Genomic DNA, 20,175 nt, shown 5'->3' with positions numbered 1-20,175 from the left:
AAGCTGGCTTAAAACTCAACATTCAAAGAACTAACATCATGGCATCTGGTCCCATCACTTCATGGCAAATAGATGGGGAAAAAGTAGAAACAGGGATAGATTTTATTTTCTTGGGCTTCAAAATCACCGTAGTCAGTGACTGTAGCCATGAAATTAAAATATGGTTGCTCCTTGGAAGAAAAACTATGACAAACCTAGACAGCATATTAAGTAGAAATATCACTTTCCTGACAAAAGTCTGTATAATTTTTTTGAAAACTGAAAAAGCTATGGTTTTTCCAGTAGTCATGTATGGATGTGAGAATTGGACCATAAAGCAGGCTGAGGACTGAAGAATTGATCCTTTTGAACTGTCGTGCTGGAGAAGACTCTTGAGAGTCCCTTGGACTGCAAGGAGATCAAACTAGTCAATCCTAAAGGAAATCAACTCTGAATATTCTTTGGAAGGACTGATGCTGAAGCTGAAGCTCCAATACTTTGACCACCTGATGCGAAGGGCTGACTCTTTGAAAAAGACCCTGATGCTGGGAAAGATTGAGGGCAGGAGGAAAACGGGGCAGCAGAGGATGAGATGGTTAGATAGCAACTCAATGGGTATGAGTTTGAGCAAACTCTGGGAGATAGTGAAGGACAGGGAAACCTGGTGTGCTGCAGTTCATGGGATCGCAAACAGACACAACTTAGCGACTGAACAACAACAATAACAACAATACACTGCCATATTTATATTTATTTATTATTTTTGGGACTTCCCTGGTGAGTTAGATGGTAAAGAATCTGCCTACAGTGCAGGAGACCTGAGTATTTTTGGCTCTGCTGGGTCTCCATTATTGCACGTGGGCTTTCTCTAGTTGCGGAGAGCAGGAGTCACTCTCTAGTTTGGTGTGTGGGCTTCTCATTGCCGTGGCTTCTCTTGTTGTGGAGCATAGGCTCTAGGTGTGCGGGCTTCAGTAGTTGTGGCACAGGTGCTCATTAGTTGTTGCTCGAGGGCCCTAGAGCACGTGGGCTTCAGTAGTTGTGGTGCACAGGCTTTGTTGCTCTGCTGCATGTGGAATCTTCCCAGACCAGGAATTGAACCATGTTCCCTGCATTAGCAGGTGGGTTCTTACCCCTGTGCCACCAGCGAAATCCGAATTCAGTATTTATTGAGCGCTCGCTATGAGTGGGACACTGATGCTGAAAGACTCAGATCATCTTTTATAACATTTGAATGTACATGATTTTTACCATGGCTTTCCTGGTAGTTATACAGATATTTTCATCAGGATAAAAAAAAAAAGTTTATTAAAGTAATTGGAGATAATATTCTCTCCTTGTACTGTAGTCTCATTGAACACCTCACTCTCAAGGCCTCACCTTCCACATGCATGGAAGTTTATCAAAGCATTTTCCTAAATGAAGACAGTTTCCTAAATGGAACTCCAGTACCAGTGGTTAATAATACTTTACGAAATATTACATTTATTTCATTTCATATGTATACATGTATTTCATTTAAAAAATAAAGCTAGTAAAATCCTCTTGTTCTGTCTGTTCTTCCCTCCCTCCCCTCAGTTGCTGACCTTTTTCCTGTCTCCATACATTTGCCTTTTCCAGAATATCATGTAAGTCGAGATCATACAAAACCTATTCAGATTGGCTTCTTTCACTTAGTAATACCCATTTAGATTTCTTTCTTTTTTTTTGGCTTGATAGCTCATTTTATTTTAGTGCTTAATTATATTCCTTTGTCTGAATAGACCACAGTTTATCTTTCCATTCACCAACTGAAGTACATCTTGATTGCTTTCAAGTTTGGGCAATTACAGAAAAGTTACTGTAAACATCTCTGCACAGGTTTTAGTGTGGATTTAAGTTTTCAACTCCTTGGCTAAATATCAAGTAGTGCATTACTGGATTGTATATTAAGAGTATGCATAGTACAACTAAGTTGTCACATTTTATCAATAAAATATCAATAAAAGAGTGAAGGAAGATATTGGACATTTATCAGTAAATTGTATTCACCTTTCACTGACTGATTTACTGGAAGCTTAGCTTAGGAATATTAAGTACTTTAATTTAGATTTTACTTGGGGGATTGAAGAAGCGTCGGCTCTTCAAAATCGAAATTATTACATCAAGTTTTTTTCTTACATTAAGTTGTTTGCTATATAAAAAGTGAGTTGTAATATATTCTTATTAAAACTGCCTCTTTTGTCACAGTGTTGTATTGTTTAATATGTAATCGTTAAAATATGCATTGTGTAAGAAAGGTGAATTTATAGTAAAATAAAATTTTCCCAATTTTTTTCCTGATTTTCTTTTTTCAGGTGAATCTACTGTCTTATGTCTTAGTGATAATCACTGTTGTGGTTCTTATGAATATAAGAGATATGCTTGCTTAGCTACCTAAGTGTAAGAGTGAGATAGACACTCAGGAGTCAGTGGTAAATCATTTGAGTCATTTACAGTTTGGTGTGAATGTGCTTATTACATCCTTCCCTCAAAGAAGGTTTTTATAATGCATGAAACAGGGCATTGGGACAACTCTGAGGGATGGGATTGGGAGGGAGCTGGGAGGGGTTCAGGATGGGGGTGGGAGGGGTTCAGGATGGGGGGCACATGTATACCCATGGCTGATTCATGTCAGTGTATGGCAAAACCACTACAATATTGTAAAGTAATTAGCCTCCACTTAAAATAAATAAATTAATTTAAAAAAAAAGAGAGGAAGAAGATCCTGGATATCTTTAAAGGGTAAATGGAAGGCAGTAGAAGTGGTAGGTAGAACTGAAGACAAACTTCATCTTCTTTGTAATTTTATTTAGCACTCACTGTACTAGAATGTTTGGAGAAGGCAATGGCACCCCACTCCAGTACTCTTGCCTGGAAAATCCCATGGACGCAGGAGCCTGGTAGGCTGCAGTCCATGGGGTCGCGGAGAGCCGGACACGACTGAGCGACTTCACTTTCATTTTTCACTTTCATGCACTGGAGAAGGAAATGGCAACCCATTCCAGTGTTCTTGCCTGGAGAATCCCAGGGAGGGGGGAGCCTGGTGGGCTGCCGTCCATGGGGTCGCACAGAGTCGGACACGACTGAAGTGACTTAGCAGCAGCAGCAGCAGCATACTAGAATGTTAGTTTTGTTGGAGTCTGCCATTAAACCATTAGGTAACAAAGTGATTTACAAATTCTGAATTTTCAGAAAGAATATTTTAAAATATAGTTTTGATTATTTTGAATTCTGCTCAGTGTCTCTGCATAGTTCAGTCTGCATCTGCCTATTTTGATGTTTTGAATAACCTTGCCTTTTTGATTATTTAAATATTTAACTCTGGTTTATGTCTTATAGCATCGTAACCAGAATTCATTTTCATGCTATTTTTTTTTTTTCTGCTTTCAAGCATTCTTTACTGTAGATTTTTCTTCAGAAATTTTGGAAGTACTTTAAGGTAAAAACAGAATTCTTTTGTTTTAACTTTTTATTTTGGAAAATTTAAGACATATATCAAAGTAGATAGAATATCATAGTGTATGTATATCCATGTACCATCACTCAGTTTCAACAGTTACCAACTCATGCCAATGTTATTTTGTTTTTGCCTTCACCAGCTTCCTTTGTCATATTATTTTGAGGCAAAAGCCAGGTATTATATAGTTTCATCCACACTTATTTCTCTAATAGTGACCAAGTATTTTTAAAAATCATGATGAAGTCATGAATTAAATATATTTGATGTCTTTTAGGGCTTCCCTGGTATCTCAGATGGTAAAGAATCTGCCTGCAATGCAGGAGGCCTGGGTTTGATCCCTGGATTGGAAAGATCCCCTGGAGAAGGGGGGAGAATCCATGGACAGAGAAGCCTGGAGTGCTATACAGTCCATGGGGTCACAAAGACTCAGACACGATTGAGTGACTAAGCACAGTGCATGATGTCTCTTAGTCTACTACAGTAAGTATCTTTACTGATGCTTACATTGTTCTATATTTGACTGGTAGGTGCCTCTCTTTGGGTTGGTTTCCGAGCTCTTTTGATTAGTAGTCTCCCTTTTCAGAGTTTTTGATCATTTCCTTTCTGTCTGTTGTGACAGAATGTCCAGACTCATCTTATACATTTCCTACTCTATACTTTTGGTAAGTTTTTCCTTCACTGAATTCTTTATAGTGAGGAATGGAATTTCAAAACAAGAATTTGGGTGGGAAGGCTGCTCTTTGTTCAAAAAGACTTTCATTTTAATATTTACAAGCTTTACTGTTTATATTCTCTGTTTTATAATATTTATTTTACATATTTGTGTGTAAATGAATTACTGTATTCTATTATGTGAAGCCACGATGTATACCATGAACTACCTAGTTAATGATATTTATTTTGAAAAAAGTCACCTAAACTATTAAATGTCTGTCAGATAAAATATCCATTTCAAATATGCTATTTTCTTCAGTATCCCAAAGAAAATTGGAGTCTTCAAAGAAAATTAACGGAGTCTTCATGTTTAGACTCTAAAGATGGGCTTTTGTGCTGGCTCAGTTGGTAAAGAATCTGCTTGTAGTGCAGGAGACCCAGGTTCAATGCCAGTGCTGGGAATATTCCCTGCAGAAGGGAATGGCTACCTTCTCCAGTATTCTTGCCTGGAAAATTTCATGTACAGAGAAGCCTGGTGGGCCACAGTCCATGGGGTCGCAAAGAGTTGGATGTAACTGAGTCACTAACACTTTGCATTCCTCTTAATTAATTTTTCCTATTGGCAGTTATGCATAGTTTTGTGGTATCACACTGTTCTTCATAACTTCTGTTATGATCTGGACATCATTATTATCTTGCTGCCTTACCAGCACCCAGAATTCTGAAGAACTGGTTTGAGGCTCAGAGCAAGGCAAATTTGTCTGAATAGTAGGGAGGAGATATGAGGAGTAGAGGCAAAGATGGTGATATAGTCTTAAGTTGCTTCTCTGTGGGTCTGGTGTCTGAGCCACACTGGGGAGTTCTCTGCACCTTCTCCTCTTTGCCTTATCCTGTCCAGTGCTAAATGAGATGTGGAAGCAAGTAAACACTAAAATATAAAGAGATGATGAAGTAGTTGGCATGGAATGGAAGTCAAAACAGTGCTGCTCTCTGGCCTTGTGTCTAGGGTAAGTTAGTCTCTCCAAGTCTGAGATTGCACGCTTTATCCCATTACTCTGTAATATTTTTTTAGACCATTTATACTATATGTGTATACAGTACCACATACTTTTTGAAAAAGTATTTGTGGTGTATCTTCTTTTTTCTAAAGTTCCATGAGAGCAGGAACCTTTTCCACTACTGACTCCTCAGTGCTTTGAATAGTCTTTAGAACAGAGTGAGTGCTCAATAAACATTTAATGAATTATTGCTGAGTTTTTGAGAAGACAAAATAAGATAGTGAATGTAGAAAGTTTAGCACTATGCCTACTATCACTTCATGGGAAATAGATGGGGAAACAGTGGAAACAGTGTCAGACTTTATTTTTCTGGGCTCCAAAATCACTACAGATGGTGACTGCAGCCATGAAATTAAAAGACTTTTACTCCTTGGAAGGAAAGTTATGACCAACCTAGATAGCATATTCAAAAGCAGAGACATTACTTTGCCAACAAAGGTCCGTCTAGTCAAGGCTATGGTTTTTCCTGTGGTCATGTATGGATGTGAGAGTTGGACTGTGAAGAAGGCTGAGCACCGAAGAATTGATGCTTTTGAACTGTGGTGTTGGAGAAGACTCTTGAGAGTCCCTTGGACTGCAAGGAGATCCAACCAGTCCATTCTGAAGGAGATCAGCCCTGGGATTTCTTTGGAGGGAATGATGCTAAAGCTGAAACTCCAGTACTTTGGCCACCTCATGCGAAGAGTTGACTCATTGGAAAAGAGTCTGATGCTGGGAGGGATTGAGGGCAAGAGGAGAAGGGGATGACAGAGGATGAGATGGCTAGATGGCATCACTGACTTGATGGACGTGAGTCTGAGTGAACTCTGGGAGTTGGTGATGGACAGGGAGGCCTGGCATGCTGCGATTCATGGGGTCGCAAAGGGTCGGACACGACTGAGCGACTGATCTAATCTGATCTGATCTGATGCCTACTATTCAGTGAGTGCTTGATAAATATTTTTAAAAGATTCTGGAGAACATACTTTCCATTTTGACTTGTCATCATAGCTTTTTAAATCTAGCTTATGACTTACAATAGTTAATAAATATTTTTAGTAAATGAATGGAAGGGTGAAATAAATGAATACTAGTGTTGCTATTGGAGCTGATTTTATAGAAGCAGTTCAGTTCAGTTCAGTCACTCATGTCTGACTCTTTGCAACCCCATGGACTGAAGCACGCCAGGCTTCCCTGTCCATCACCACCTCCTGGAGCTTGCTCAAACTCATGTCCATTGTGTTGGTGATGCCATCCAACCATCTCATCCTCTGTTGTCCCCTTCTCCTGCCTTCAGTCTTTCCAGCATCAGGGTCTTTTCCAATGAGTCAGTTCTTTGCATCATGTAACCGAAGTATTGGAGTTTCAGCTTTAGCATCAGTGATTCCAATAAATATTCAGGTCTGATTTATTTTAGGATGGACTGGTTTGATCTCCTTGCAATCCAAGGGACTCTCAAGAGTCTTTTCCAACACCACAGTTCAAAAGCATCAATTCTTTGGTGCTCAGCTTTCTTTATAGTCCAACTCTCATATCCATACATGACTATTGGAAAAACCATAGCTTTGGCTAGATGGACCTTTATTGGCAAAGTAATGTCTCTGCTTTTTAGTATGCTGTCTAGGTTGGTCATAGCTTTTCTTCCAAGGAGCAAGCTTCTTTTAATTTCATGTCTGCAGTCACCATCTGTAGTGATTTTGGAGCCCAAAAAATAAAGTCTGTCACTGTTTCCATTGTTTCCCCACCTATTTGCCATGAAGTGATGGAACTGGATGCCATAATCTTGGTTTTCTGAATGTTGAATTTTAAGCCACCTTTTTCACTTTTATAGAATAATTTTATATATTTTATTTATATATAAATAAAATATTTATATATTTTGTAGAATAAGCAAATGATATTTAGAAATATAGAAAGATGTCCCATTGTTGATCCAGACATCTGATATTTTTCTAAGTTTAATCAGTAGGTCATTATAAATAATAGGAGGAATCCCTTTATAGTGAACATATTTTCCCCTTTATAACAGTAACTTTTCCATATACATGTTTCAGAATTAAAAAAATTGTATTTGAATTGTGTTACTTCTGCTTGTTTACTACTTATTGATTTTTTTCCCTAATGGATTGCATTATTTAATGAATAGAGGACAGCAAACTCATTTTTAAAAAATTATTTCTTTATTTAAAAAATTATTTTTGGCTGTCCTGGATCTTCATTGTTCTGTGTGGACTTTCTCTAGTTTTTAGAGAGTGGGGGCTACTCTCTAGTTGTGATGCGAGAGCTTTTCATTGGTGGCTTCTCTTGTTGCAGAGTACGGGCTCTAGGTGCATGGGCTTCAGTAGTTGCGTCTTGAGGGCTCTAGAGTAAGGGCTCAGTAGTTGTGGCACAGGGGCTTAGTTGCTCTGAATCATGTGGAATCTTCCCGGACCAGGGATTGAACCAGTGTCCTCTGCATTGCAAAGTGGATTCTCAACCACTGGACCACCAGGGAAGCCCCAACTCCTTTTGCCTTAGCACATTTTTCCCATTTTGGCTTATCTAGGAAAAAAAAGACAATATAAAACAAACATTTGTGGATCAAATTAGCTATAATAAATGAGGTCCTTCTCATTCTCCTTATAGAAAAGCTCCAGTAGATCTAGAATCTCTGTTTCAAAGTATGGCCAATACTTACAGATGTGAATGGAAGAGGGGTCAGGTGATTCCCTCAGTATTATTCAGTTGTCAGACTACTTTGTTGCTTATAGAAGCCTCAAGCTTGCTTATAAAGATAAGATTTCCTTGGTGGAAGATAGGATCATTAGAATCCTTACTCCTAGTTGAGTTAAGATGAAGGGAGAGCTAATTTACATTGAAAGAGAATACTTCAAACTAGTTTCCTGTGGTACCTGAAGATTGTCCTGCCACTGTAACCTGAATGGAGACTGATGATACTGATCAAATTAAAAACTTAGGTATATCATATGACACCATAAGCAAAGTGAAAGAGAAGCCACAGACTGGAAGAAGATAAATACAGTGTATATAATAAACAAATGAGTAGTATTTAGACTAAGTAAAGAATTGTTTTTTAAAAAACTAATTTTAAAAAAAGGTTTTTTTGGCTGTGCTGGGCCTTTGTTGCTGCGCGGGTATTTCTCTAGTTGTGGTGAGTGGGGGCTGCTCTCTAGTTGCGGTGCACGGGCTTCTCTTCGGGGTCGTATCTCGTTGCGGTGCACGGGCTCTAAGGTGTGAAGGCTTCAGCAGTTGCGGCATGTGGGCACGGTAGTTGCGCCTGCTGGGTGAAGTTGTAGACATGCATGCCCTTCAACCCCTCAATTCCACTTCTAGGTCTAAAACACCCTAAAACAGTGCTTCTGCAACTTCAAGAGGGAAACAAATCAATTAGCAATGTTGCTAAAGTGCAGGTTGGGATTCATTAGATGGAGCCTGAGATTCTGTTTCTAAAGAGCTGCCTCCTGGTCCTTAGACAACACTTTGAGTAATCAGACAAGATTTCAGAGCAGTGCTATTCAATATTCCAGATTTCTGAGATGATGGAAATGTCCTCTGAGCTGTCCAGTAACTACTGAGTACTTGAAATATGGTAAGTGCAGGTGAGGAACTACTTCTTTTATTTATATGATTGAAGAAGCACAAGCTGGAATCAAGATTGCTGGGAGAAATATCAATAACCTCAGATATGCAGATGACACCACCCTTATGGCAGAAAGTGAAGAGGAACTAAAAACTTCTTGATGAAAGTGAAAGAGGAGAGTGAAAAAGTTGGCTTAAAGCTCAACATTCAGAAAATGAAGATCATGGCATCTGGTCCCATCACTTCATGGCAAATAGATGGAGAAACAGTGGAAACAGTGTCAGACTTTATTTTTTTGGGCTCCAAAATCACTGCAGATGGTGATTGCAGCCATGAAATCAAAAGATGCTTACTCCTTGGAAGGAAAGTTATGACCAACCTAGATAGCATATTGAAAAGCAGAGACATTACTTTGCCAACAAAGGTCCGTCTAGTCAAGGCTGTGGTTTTTCCAGTGGTCATGTATGGATGTGAGAGTTGGACTGTGAAGAAAGCTGAGCGCCGAAGAATTGATGCTTTTTTTTTTTTTTTAATTTTATTTTATTTTTAAACTTTACATAACTGTATTAGTTTTGCCAAATAGAATTGATGCTTTTGAACTGTGGTGTTGGAGAAGACTCTTGAGAGTCCCTTGGACTGCAAGGAGATCCAACCAGTCCATTCTAAAGGAGATCAGCCCTGGATTTCTTTGGAGGGAATGATGCTGAAGCTGAAACTCCAGTACTTTGGCTACCTCATGCAAAGAGTTGACTCATTGGAAAAGACTGATGCTGGGAGGCATTGGGGGCAGGAGGAGAAGGGGACAACAGAGGATGAGATGGCTGGATGGCATCACCGACTCGATGGACGTGAGTCTGAGTGAACTCTGGGAGTTGGTGATGGACAGGGAGGCCTGGCAACCCACTCCAGTGTTCTTGCCTGGCGAAACCCAGGGACAGGAGAGCCTGGTGGGCTGCCATCTATGAGGTCACCCAGAGTCAGACACGACTGAAGTGACTTAGCAGCAGCATCAGGGAGGCCAGGTGTGCTGCAGTTCATGGGGTTGCAAAGAGTTGGACACGACTGAGCGACTGGACTGAACTGAATTAAATTTAAATAACCACATATAGCTAGTGACTGTCATGCTGAACAGTGCAGCCTATAGCATATCCAGGGAACTTGTTAACAATATAAACTATCAGACCCAGTCTCAGACCTGCTGAATCAGAACCTGCATTTTAACTAGATGCTCAAATGATTTATATGCACATTAAAGTCTGAGAAGCACTGTCTGGAGAAATTTCTGCTCTTCAAGAGTCATACATTAGAATATGTTTCAGCATGTTAGTAGTGTGACAATGGACAAACTGTGGTGCTGTTTAATATACAGCAGTTAAAATGAATTATTTGCATGAACATGGATAAGCCTTGCAATAATATAGTATCAAATAAAAAAGCTATCTGAGAAAGATACATATATTATGATACTATTTTTATAAAATTTAAACATAAAAGAACCCATATATGTATATTGTTTGGAGATTTATACATATATGGTTAAATTATAAAAACTTTTATGGAAATGATGAGCAACAACTTTTGGACAGCTCCATCCATTTTGAGAGGGTTGGTAAGAATGGGAGAGGTAATGGGAGAGGAAGAATGCTGAAGACTTTAATTGTATTTTTGATGTTTTAGTTAAGCTAGGTAATGGGTATGCAAGTGTTTATTACTCTCTGTACCTTGTTGTTTATCTGAAAAATATTTTTTATATCTCCACCCTTAATTAAAATTTAATTTTGTACTGTTGATCCATTCTGAGTTTGGTGATTCTGAGGGTCATCATAAAGTTGAAGACCCTTTCTGTGAAAGTTCAAAGTCACTGAAGTTCTCTTTATAATTTTTCAAGCTGAAAAATGTCTTATTTGCAAACGGATTTAGATGAAAATGATCCAAATTTGGATGAATGCCTTAAAAACTGCTCATATAGTTGATTTCAAGCCTTTTTACTTTGAGGTTGGTAACAACCCCCAAATAACAACAGATGTATTAGTCCTGGAAGCACTTTTTTAAAAACTGCTGATTCTCACTAGCACAGAAATACCAAGAGCTTAATATGTCCACTGCTTGATTTTATTAGATGTTTATACCCACAGGCCTTGAAGAGTAAGAGCACCAGGGAGGATTTCTGCTTTATTTTTTCAGTGTTTCAGCGATCAGTCCCTCAGATAATTTCTTGGTGCCATGGCTACTATAAATTATCACCTTTGTATTCTGGAGTTACAGAAAATATCACTTATGTTCTAATTCCCTTTGAAATTGACTCTTGGTTTGGAATACAAATCTCTGTTTTGAATGCATTCAATCTGACTATATTGTTTGCTTGATTTCATCTATTGCTATGCTTTGAAATTCTTTATCTGTATTAGAATCGTCTGGTGATTTTTTTTTTTTTTTAAATCATGGACTCAAGTTTTAAAGATTCTACTTTAATTGATCTGGTACTTAAAAAAAGACTCCTTAGGAGATGCAAATTTGTAGCCATGTTGAGAGGCCCTGATTTCCTAAGATGTGTTTTCTTTGTTGCTCAGTATTTATTAACATTCCATCTCTGAATTCCTACATCTGTGTCCCTTAACACTGTGAGCATCAAATATTCTATAAGGAAAAAGTCCTTTAGAAAAAGGATGGCATCAAAATAGAGTTTTCTCAATCTAGGCTTCTGGAATGAGTACTCAATTTAGAAAGTTCAGGCTATCCCTGCAAAACAGAATTTGAGGAATGATTCAGTTTATTTAGTAAAAATATTGCTAGCTCTAGGAAACTAAGAGAGCCTTGTTTGGCTTTAGGCCTATTTGGTTTAAATTGACTAAGTAATTAAAGGTGATTTAACAGTGATTTGTATAGGTACTTTTTTCTTAGGAAACCAGGCTTAAAACTGATGTTATGTATATGTGTTCCTGTATGTGTCACTGTCTTAGCAAGAAGTATCACTATTTAATTATATCACTATAATTAAACTTTGTTCAGTTTTTATGTGATTTATTACTGTTTGTGAAAGAGTTATTTTATTTATGTTCCCTTGTAAATTTGTTGGTCAGTTTTTATAGTTTTACTGTATAATGAAGCAAATTGTTCAGAATATACTCCTGTATGTTCATTGTCATACTTATTTCTTTATATGAAAGAAATTACTTAAAAACCCGGAAGGTGAGTCTGTGGGACAATTAGTTTTCTTTTTTTCTGAAACAGCTAGTGCAATGTGGTATTTTCTGTATTACACTTATTCTTTTGAATATTTTTATTTTGAAGGGAAAATCTGTGACTCCCACCTTCTCTACTACCATCCATAACTGTTGCTAAAGTTAAGTAAACATCAAGTGGTCGAACAGTTAAGATCTTAATAATTATCACTTGGATGTCGAAGAACTGATTGAATATATTAATATTCCTAGATTTTGCATTAGGATAATTAACAGTCTAACAAACATTATTGATACAGAACCTAATTTGTGGAAGAAGTTTTTCCTTATAGGATACAAGACCTGGAGGGATTGTACATCTTCACCCTCTTTTTCTGGCAACTGAGGTTCTGAACTTATGTTAGTTAGCATTTCAATTTTTATTTTTTGATATTGTTTTATTTTAAAAGTTAATGCCCACTTTGACAATCCAGGAAGATACAGAGAAGAAAATGAAAATCACCCATCATTCCATTAGGGTTGACTCTTAATAGATGTCTAGAAATGGAAGTTAGTTCCTGGCTTGATTTCAGGGGTTATTCTGTTGAAAGTGGTAGATTCTTCTTGTTAGTATCATTTTTTCCCAATTTTGACTTTTTTCCTCACTGAGAACAATAGCCTAATTTCCTCTTGAAACACCTTAAATAATTTCAAAGAATTTAAACAAAACACTCATGTATGTTGTGTGTGAAATGAAGCAAATCCATTCAGTCTTTGCTCCTAATACTGATATTTCCCATCTACTGGGCAAATTTGTTTATCTTTTGGATCTTTCCAGTTTCTCTAAAAATCATTTAAATTTGTAGTGTAAATTATGACAGGAAACAAGCCTGTGAATAGAAAAAGATGAGTCAGCAGTATTCCGGTAATTTGTGTCTCTTCCACAGTCCTACAGATTTTTCAGAATTCAGCTGAAAATTTACCTTGCTTTCATTCACTGAAGTCCTCATGGGGTCTAGTACATTCATCTTTGTGAGTAAGTTTTGGAGATCTTCAGGGCCAGGGAGTTTATCTTTGCAATTTTCAATTGTATGACCTCTGCTCTATATCCCTTAGCGCTGTAAAATTCAGTTGGTTTTATACTGATTTGTTCTTGTAAATGACTCTGTGTCCTTTGGGTCTTTCATTTGTTTTTTTCTGAAGGACAAGTAAGCTCATTTTAGGGTCATGGGAGGAAAGGGGCAAGTCAAGTTTTCTGTTTCTTTAATATTTTTCTTGTTCCCCTTTCTTAACTCCCATGAGCTAGTATGGATTGTGCTTCTGGTTCTTATTTATTAAAGTTGAAAGAGTCTGACAAAGACCAGTTTTGGAAAAGACCTTTTGAGATTGCTGTATTGTCAGTGGCTCTCTGGGCATGACTTCTCCCATTTGTTGTGCCACTCAGGGCATTTCTTTGTGTGTTTCCTTTTATTTTCCAGCCACTTCATCTTTTGCAGCAATAATCTTCTGTGTGCTCTGGGTTATGGAAGTGTTCCTTTGAGGAGGTTTTACGGTTGCCTGTTATAGTGCAGTACAAGGTTTACCTGATCTAGACCATTTCTACTAGTTTTCCCCTTGGGATTTTTAGGGTTGTATGAGAATTTAGGCTGTACATCTGCATGCAATACAGGCCAGGTGCTCTGCTTTCTTACAGAAGATTCTGGTTTGGCCTGGGCCTGGGTTCGCTGCCCATATCTATGTGGATCTTAACCTCGGTGGGAGATGTTCTCCTGGCCAGGCCTTTTCCCAGGTCAGCGGTGGCTCTTGCCTGTGCATTGAGTCTTGCATCTTCATATCTGTCTCCTGGATATATTCATCCCAGTTACCTCTGTGAAATGCTCAAAAGCATTACTATTGGTTCTCTTTATCTATGGCATTTGACAATTTCCCTTACATGCTTCATTTATTTTTCCTCCTCCTCCTCCTCCTAAGTCGCTTCAGTCGTGTCCGACTCTGTGCGACCCCATAGACGGCAGCCCACCAGGCTCCCCCGTCCCTGGGATTCTCCAGGCAAGAACACTGGAGTGGGTTGCCATTTCCTTCTCCAATGCATGAAGGTGAAAAGTGAAAGTGAAGTCGCTCAGTCGTGTCCGACTCTTAGCGACCCCATGGACTGCAGCCTACCAGGGTCCTCCGTCCATGGGATTGTCCAGGCAAGAGTACTGGAGTGGGGTACCATTGCCTTCTCCATTATTTTTCCTATAACCTGGTAGTATTATGTATGTAATAATACATATAAAGAAAGAGAAAGAGAAGCTTTCACCTTCAGCTTAACCCACCACCTGGACTCAAAGTCTTAATTGTAGGCCAATGTTAATCTCATTCCTTGTGGTGGATATTGTTTGTTTCTTTCCACTACAAATACCTCCCTTATATCTTGCTAACTTTGTTCACAGTGACTGTGCTGAGCTAAAAACTACCCCACCTTCTCTTGCATCTAGAAATGGCCAGGTGACATACTTCTGGCCAAAAGACCAAGAATATGGAGAACAGATGTATTTAGCACTCTCTTTTTTCACTTTGTTCCAATCTTGATGCTAATTTATTGTTTGGAGCTACAGCAATGATTTTGTAAGCATGAGAATGAAGGTCAATGTTCTAAAAATGGTGAAATGGAAATCTAGAAAGAACTTTAGAAAGTGATAACATTGTTCAGAAATAGAATGAAAGGCAAGACAAACTTTTAGTTGCTTAAACCATAATTAATTAGTATTTTTATTGTTACTTGTGGATAAACACGTTTTTAATTGATACATTTCTGTACTAGTTGGGATATTGGCGTTAGATAGTCAAATATGAGTGGGGAGACTCTTACTGACAGATTTCTAAATTTCATTAGGTTATATGGTCTTCTGAATAGTAATTGACTAGCAATGTATTAAAATTTGTCAGATTAGAATTGTCAGAACTTATAGAAAAACAATAACACTTTGCCTATTGCATTGCTATTTTTAGGTTGAAGTTTGGCATATATTTATAATTACACAGTAAATTAAAATTCTTCTATATCAGCTTGGTGGCTTTTGACCTGGCTGGTTTCAGGATAAACTTGTTAAAGAAAATCTGCTGACTTCTGTTGCTTTAAAGACTGGAACTGTTCATTGTTTCTGCTTTATTTATACCTTTTAATTTTCAGCTTTTGCATTTCTCATGCATTTGAATAATATATAATGCTGCATAGCATTTTACATCAAAATAGCTGTATATGAGATAATAAATATGACCAGAAGTGAAAGTTTAAGAAACTAATAGAAAATAAATGATAAATAATTTACTAAATGACTGAACTTAAAAAAAATCCTGTTGTAAATAGATGAGGACTGGAAAAAGATTTTATTTTTATGTGGAAAATTCGGGTTAACATAACAACTTCCAGAAAGTGCTTTTGTTTTTGCTTAATGTATATTCCTCCTTTTGTGCAGTGACAAGACATTACATAAGATGGCAGTAGGAGATCATAAATGTTCCCTCTCAGAGTGACACATTGCAATGAATTGGCTGGTGAAGTATAATAAGCACGATTATATAATAGCTATTTTGCCAGATTTCTTACAATTATTATTTTCCTTGACTTTTTATCCCCCTTTTTAATGGAAAGAATAAAGCTTCTAATTTTGAGTTCACATACATTTTTAAAGGAATTATATACTATCGCTTTTCTGTACCTAACTCTCTAAAAACAAACCTTTGCTTGATTTTGTGGGGCTCTGACTTCCTATTGTAAATCAAGATTTTTTAGGACATTTTAGCATCTTAAGAATGGAAGTATTTTAGGACTTCCCTGGTGTCCAGTGGTTAAGCATCTCCTTGCTAATGCAGGGGACTTGGGTTCAGTCCCTGGTCCAGGAAGATCCCACATGCATGTGGCCCACGTGCCATAGCTACTGAAGCCTGCGTGCCCTAGAGGCTGTGCTATGCAGCAAGAGAAGCCGCAGAAGTGAAAAGCTCTTGCAATCCAGCTACAAAGTAGCCCTGCTCACCGCAGCTAGAAAAACCAGCAATGAGAACACAGCTCAGTCAAAAATTAAAAGAAATATATGAATATTTTATTGGCCACTATAAACCCCACTAAGAGGATATATTTCCAGAGATTAACTGTTTTCTTTTTGTTTTTCCTAAAAATGTTGCTGGATTAAAATGTTTTTTTAGAGTACACAATTATTTTAAATCTTAAAAAATTAATCTGAGGTGAGCTAGGTTTTCCAGGGTGTAGTTGGGTATAAGAGACTGACAATGAACTTGATGTCCATTGCTGCTTCCCAAAAGGATAAATTGCTCTGTGTCTCTGCATTTGAGAAGCTTACATGTGAAGATGACCCATGATGATTATATATTGATAAATAGTAAAGAAAAACTGGAGGGAAAATTTCTAATATTAAATTTGCACTTATCTTTTCTGAAATAACTTCAGTATCCCTATGATACTGAAGCATCAGGGGACCCATAAGCACCAGAGGATAGTCCATAAGCACCAGGGGATCATCTGAGCATGGACAACACTCACATTTGTCAGCCAAGTTGGGATTGGAAACATTGAATCTATCTGTATAGAATCTTTATGTGGATTGGTTGTCATCTGTGGAGAACTGAGGTCCACAATCCAATGAACAAGTTACCATGGGAGAAACACTTCACAGATGACAAATGCAGTCTTGTTCAGCTATTACTTTTTAGATTAAGAAAACTGCCTTTCAGTTTTCCATATGAACTCTCTAGAATACTATGAGGTATGGTATTTTTTTCAAAATAATAAACTCTGAGGATTTGGGATTTTGGGACTTCATCTCTTGAGATAAAGTAAGGTGCATAGCTTTGTTTTACCACATCATGTATCCTAAACCCAATAAAATGTGCAGTTAAACATATATGAATTTATATGTTACATATTACAAACCTGTTAGATGGCTGGAATTTTAAAAATAGACTTTATTTTTCTTAGTGCAGTCTTAGGTTCACAGCCAACCTGAGTAGAAAGTACAGAGAATTCCCACTACCTTCTGACCTCACACACACAACCACCCTTCTGTCAACATCCTGCACCATGGTGGTATATTTAATAGGATTGATAAACCTTTGATTGACTCGTCAGAATAACCCAAAGTTTATAGTTTACTTTAGGATTCATTCACTCTTGCTGTTTTATGGGGTTTTTTCCTGTATGAGTTTTGACAAAAGAATATGGTAACGTCATTGCAGTAATATACGAAGTAGCTTCCCTGCCCTAACAATCCTCTTTGCTCCACATATTCATCCCTCCCACCTTCCCTTGCTGTGTGCTTAGTCGCATCCGACTCTCTTGTGACCCTGTGGTTTCTTGCTCCTCTGTCCATGGGATTTTTCAAGCAAGAATACTTGAGTGAGTTGCCATTTTCCTCCTCTGGGGGATCTTCCAAACCCGGAGATTGAACCTTCATCTCTTGTGTCTCCTGCATTGGCAGGCAGATTCTTTACCCATTAGCCATCAGGGAAGCCTTTCCCAGTCCCTGGCAATCAATGATATTTTTAATGTCTACATAGTTTTGCCTTTCCCAGAATGTCATAGAGTTGGAGTCCTATAGTATGTAGGCTTTACAGATTGACTTTTCTCACCCTAGTAAAATGTATTTAAATTTCCTCCAGTCTTTTCATAGCTTGATGGGTCATTTTTTTTTTTATTTTAAGCAATGAATAATATTCCACTGGGCTTCCCTGGTGGCTCAGTAGTAATGAATCCTCTTGCCAATGCAGGAGACACAGGAGATGCAGGTATGATCCCTGGGTTGGGAAGATCCCCTGGAGTACGAAATGGCAACCCATTCCAATATTCTTGCCTGGGAGATCCCATGGACAGAGGAACCTAGTGGGCTATCTAGTCCACAGTATCTCAAAGAGCTGGACATAGAGACTAAACAACAACAACAACAACAACAACATTCCATTGTCTGTGTCTACCACAGTTTATTTTTCCACTTACCTGCTGAAGGATATCTTTGTTGCTTTCAGGTTTTGGCAATTATGAATAAAGCTGCTACAGATGTCTGTGTGCAGGTTTTTGTATAGACTTAAGATTTCAACTGCTTTGAGTAAATGCCAAGGAGTGCTATTGCTGGGTCATTTGTTAAGAGTATGTTTAATTTTGGAAGAAATCACCAAACTCTCTTCCAAAATGACTGTACAGTTTTGCATTTCCACCAGCAATGAATAAGAGTCCTGGTTGCTCCACATTCTCGTCAGCATTTGGTATCAGTGTTCTGTTTTGTCATTTTATTAATAACAGTGGTCAAACTGAATTTTGAGACCTGTGAATTGGTAGTTATTAGAGTATGTCAATATGTAGCTATTATAAGCCATAATTTAAGATGAAATAATAAGGTATGATTGCTGTTATTATTTTAAATTTTAATTGTGTCATTTTGTTTATTGCTTTCTGAATAAAACATATTCTTAATTTTAAAATATAATGCAGTTTACTTCTGTTCATTGCATGTTTATTGTTTATCATTAAATAATAATATGTTTATTAATATAAATTATTATATATTAAATTATATATTCATATTATATAATATATATGCATATATAATTATTATACATAAATAATGTATTTATTATAAATGCCTTTCAAGTGTATGTATTAACATTTTTTGATCTTTTATTTCCCCAGTTACTTAATATTCCTTTAAGTATTTCATAGTGTTACACCAAAATTTTATTTTTGATTTAATAGTATTATATTAACATTTGACCAGGTTTTGTTAAAGAATCAGCAATAAAATATTCTTGAATAGGAGGTTTTAAAATTTTTATTTTTTAAAAGAAACTGTATTATTCTGCTTGTGGTCCTAGTTCCTCAGTCAGACCCCTGTCTTTTTCTATTTGACATACCCACAGTGTACGAATTCTTACCCATACAGCCCCAGTGAACATCATGGTTCCACTCACAGTTCCCTAGCAAGCTTCCCAGTGAGTATCCTTCAGTATCATTTATAGTTCTTTTCTGGGCAGCTTTTCATAGTGGAGGAATCTATCAAAATTGCCCTTTACTTCAGAGTCTTAAACTATTTCCATAAATTCTGGAGGAAATCACTGATATTGGACAGTTTCAGCAAACTAATTATGTTTTCATCTTTCTAGCCTTAAAAAAGGCAATTTTTCATATAACTGTGGAAAAATCTAAAAATCCTTTTTTTTTGAAGTCTGAAGCTCAAACTCAGCCAGTGGTATCAACCTTGAAAATATGTGACATGATTAGTGTGGTATTTCCACAGAGTTTGCCTGGGAAGTAAGTAATACTAAGATGCTCCATCTGAAAAGGGCAATGATAAGTTGGTGGGTTTGGGGAAATGGCCCAGTGGGTGTTAGATGCCAGGTTCTTGATGTGGATCCTGAGGTGCAGAAAATTCCTCAGGCTTTCCGAACTACGAGGAATTGGGGATACTGCTTCCTTAGTCTTCTACTAAGAAAATTTCACTTTCCTGTGAGAAGGACCCATGTGGCACTAGCAGTAAAGAAACCACCTGCTAATGCAGAAGATGTAAGAGACTTGGGTTTGATCCTTGGGTGCAAAGATTACCTGGAGTAGGAAATGGCAACCTGCTCCAGTATTCTTGCCTGGAAAATTCCATGGACAGAGGAGCCTGGTGGTCTACAGTCCAAAGGGCCACAAAGAGTTGAACATGACTGAGCACTCACGTGTGAGGGACCCACCATGGCAGTAACTTTGGGAGCCATTTTATTGCAATCACAGGAATCCTTTCTTGTTGATCCTTTGCAGACAGACAGTTTTCTCTTTAGCTTCTCTTTACTTTGCTATACTAAACTCAGTGGGGACGCTAATTTGACTTTTACTAAAGGAAAAACCAGTGTAATCAGAAGACTGTGATTAAATTTAACTATCATATTTGGGTACTTGGCCTTGAAGGAGGAGGTGTCTTCAGGCACAGAAAACAGCCTAAGGAAAAATGTGGAGACTTGAAAGGACATTCTGTGTTTGGGTAATGGAAAATAGTCTGGTTTATCAATAATATTGAGGCTAGGGCCTTGAAGAAAGGCCAGTAAAAGAAGAAAGATGGACTTCTAAATCTCTAGAGTAAAAGTTCTATTCAAGTAAAAGACACTTCCAACTCAAAGACATTCTCAGCTATGTACACTCTTGCCCTTCTTTTTCTTAACAATTTTTTCCTGTCAGTTCTTTGCAGTTGGTAACTGAATTACTGTGGTAACTCTGGCCTTGAGTGATAGTCTTGGCACTGGCTAGAGTCCTGTAAA

At 37.7% G+C, this 20,175-nt stretch overlaps 1 long non-coding RNA gene across 4 annotated transcripts in view; it reads left to right on the top strand.

Annotated features, from left to right (window-relative positions):
• Nucleotides 1–20,175, top strand: part of LOC129619645 (uncharacterized) — a 41,387-nt gene that overhangs the window by 20,004 nt on the left and 1,208 nt on the right. Inside the window, exons 4-5 of one of the 4 annotated variants that reach the window (XR_008698001.1) lie at nucleotides 3,732–3,937; nucleotides 18,799–18,870. This is a non-coding gene — a long non-coding RNA (uncharacterized LOC129619645). Of the gene's footprint in view, nucleotides 1–3,731; nucleotides 3,938–17,589; nucleotides 18,351–18,798; nucleotides 18,871–20,175 lie in introns of those variants that run through there. The other 3 variants (XR_008697998.1, XR_008698002.1, XR_008698000.1) reach the window with 3 other exon arrangements.

Source organism: Bubalus kerabau, chromosome 9 (genome assembly GCF_029407905.1).
Source record: "Bubalus kerabau isolate K-KA32 ecotype Philippines breed swamp buffalo chromosome 9, PCC_UOA_SB_1v2, whole genome shotgun sequence".
Classification (NCBI taxonomy): Eukaryota; Metazoa; Chordata; class Mammalia; order Artiodactyla; family Bovidae; genus Bubalus; species Bubalus kerabau.
The sequence above is the reverse complement of the archived record's forward strand: the minus strand, read 5'-3'. Positions and strand labels throughout refer to the sequence as shown.